This window comes from Nannospalax galili, unplaced genomic scaffold, assembly GCF_000622305.1.
Source record: "Nannospalax galili isolate Female #2095 unplaced genomic scaffold, S.galili_v1.0 scaffold1088, whole genome shotgun sequence".
Classification (NCBI taxonomy): domain Eukaryota; kingdom Metazoa; phylum Chordata; class Mammalia; order Rodentia; family Spalacidae; genus Nannospalax; species Nannospalax galili.
In genome coordinates this window covers 68,829-71,841 of record NW_008358106.1, presented here as the reverse complement: position 1 = coordinate 71,841, position 3,013 = coordinate 68,829, and positions in this window count along the sequence as shown.

The window sequence follows — 3,013 nt, the reverse complement described above, 5'->3', positions numbered from 1 at the left end:
TTGTGGTAACAAGGTACAACCTCGAATGGTGGGGGTGGGGATTTGCCACTGGTACGGCAGGGGATGCTTTGGATTGTTGATAATGAATTGATGTTGGCAATAGTCAAGGATATTTTCCACGGTGTTAGATCCTAGAACCTTCCTTGTATGTATTATGTATTCTTACTTCATGTTCACAATGATCTTATTCATTTGGCATTGTTAATGCTACTATATGGAAGAGGAAACTGACATTTAGTAACCTAATCAAGGTCACAAAAACTTGGAAATCAGCGCCTTACGCCTGCATTTCCAGGCATTCTGTTCTCAGTGCTCATATTATCTACCCTCTTCAAGATGGTATAGGTAGAAATAGTGAACATGTAGGTCAGAGCTGGTCTGAGGATACATGTAAAGTTTTTCCCTCTGTGGTGAAGAAAATTAACTACACCACTAAACACAGCATTTGGTTCAGGTGGTAAATGGTTTTTTTTTTATTGTTTGATAATTTCATACGTGTTCTGTATTTTCATACAATGTGTTTTTATCATAATCACTACCTCATTTTCCCCTCTAACTCCCCCTCCAAACATCATGCCCTTTTCTTTTAAAAAAAAATCCCATCGAGTCTACTTAGTGTTGCCTATGTGTTTAGTAGTGAGGAGCCATTAACCAAAGCATGGGCAATCTATCAGTGACCATAACTCCAAAGAAAAATACTTCTCCCTCCTCCAGCAACATCAGCTGGTAATAATTCTTCACATAGGGGTGGGACCTCATGAAAAACTTCCCCATCCATGCTGGAATTTTTTAATGTTTTGATCATGTGTATGTCTTATGCACGTAATCTACTATTGATGGCAAAAATAACTCCATTTTGTTCTAGCTGATTTTGCTTTGCCTGTGTTTTTGCCCAGCCATTCCCAATGCAGACAGAATGTCTCATGAAGACAGTTTCAGGGAGTACATTGTTCCTACAATACTGAGAAACTTACAAGTAGCCAGGTAGTAGGTCTAGGTAGCACGTCCTCCTACCTAGCAATTCCTGCATCTTCATGGAGCCCATTGTTTCTACAATTCTGAGAAACTTGTTTTTCCTAACTGAAACTTTTTGTTAACTGAAAGCTTCTTTGTTAACTGCCCTGCCCCTGGTCTGGTATAACTATGGTGATGTAATGTAATTATGGTTATTGGCTTTGCCCCAGGCATGATGTAACTGTGGTTTTAAGCTTTATAAACCCCACTCTGCCTCTCTTTGGGGTCGAGAGTTCTTTTGGGTGTTAGCCCAATCTCTGACTGCAGGGTGTTAATAAAAGACTCCTAATTCAATCATCAGTATGTGGCGTTCCTCTGTGTCTCTCACTCGCTATTACACTGTATGTTCATGAATGCAATGGACAATGTCATGTCCAGAAGATAATATTTCTTTTTATTCCCTCTTCTGTGATGTTCCATGAAGCTTGGACATGTGTGCATTGATACAGATATCTCATTAGTTCTGAACACTCAACAGTTATAAATTTCTAGCACTTTGACCAGCATTGAGTCTCTCAGTCTCTGCATTGACTGATGCTTACTGCAAAAGGAAGCTTCTCTGACCAAGGCGGAACACAGCACAGATCTGTGGATATAAGCATAAATATTTAGAAAGCAGTTTTACAACCTAACCATTGAGAAATAACAATAATAGTTTTCCTCCCCCTAGAGTTTATAACCTCCCCAGACATGGGTTTTTGACTAGGTTTACAATACTAGATCTCAGATCTAATCAGAAAGTGGTTGTTACTCTAATAAGAGACATGTCATTATTGTACCAGTGAGCTTATCTTGCCCATCAGATTGGTATTGTAGCATTCAGCATTCAGTGTTGGGTAAGACAATTGATATCTTTTCTGTACCAGCAGCCTGCATTTTATCTTCCATCACTGTGAAAGCTAGCCAAAGGGATGAAGTTTCCTGTTCATTCTAAGACTTTAGTAATAGGGTCTTACTATCAGGTAGTGAATGTTTTACCCAGACCTTTTCACTGAAGGAAGCATTATGCAAATTTAGACCCTGACTCAAGCTTCTTATTCCATTGCAGGCAGAAAGAAAGAAAGAAAGAAAGAAAGATGCTATCTAAAATTTAGATAGAAAATAAGATGCTAGCTAAAATTTCCACAGAACTTTTATCATTGACACATTCTATTCATCTTGACATTTCTTCATGATCCTTGCAGGTATGCCTTTCCAGATGTGGGGAGAGGTTCTTCCAAAAGCAATATGGCATTTTCATACTCCAGTTGAGGTCAAGCCTTGGACAGTGAGGTGCTTTGTCTTTGCACTTTGTCTTTGAGATGATATGTTGGGAATCCAGTTCATGAGTCTAAGTTTCCCAGTTCAGAGGCCACTCCATTTTCTAAGATCAGATTTGCCTATATTTTCATGCCACCTAGGAGTGGTTCTCTTCCTCTGCCTAGCTCTAGGTCAGTCTCATGATTTGTCATGAATTATCTTATTTCATATGATAATATTCCACATTATATGACATGATTATTGAAAGGCACAAAATCAGGGTTTTTAGGCAAGTGTACTTAACACTCCAAAAATATTTGAACTGTTGCTGCTCTGGAAAGAGCCTAGGTTTTGGAAGCAGTCCTTGCTCCACCCCCTATATATTATGTGTCCTTAGGCAAGTCCTCAGTTTCCTCATCTGTCAAGTGGGCATCTCATATGCCTGATGGATGGCTGTATTGTATATTGATGCACATATGGCATAGATAGTACTTAGAAGGCTGTCAAGTTCATGCTGGATCCAAGTCAATCTGACTCTTTTCTCCTTCTTTCTGTCTAGCAAGTACTTTTCCATCCACTTCCAGGTCTGTTAAGTTGTCTCATTACATAGTAACTAATAGTAGTGGAAGCCAATCTTTATATCACTAATGCACAATCCATCTGGGAGAAGCCTTTCTTCCTTAAATCAGGACTAATCAACGGGTCCTCATAACCCAGCTCTGTTCTGCTCTGAGCTCATAGGAACAGATGGAAAATGGGC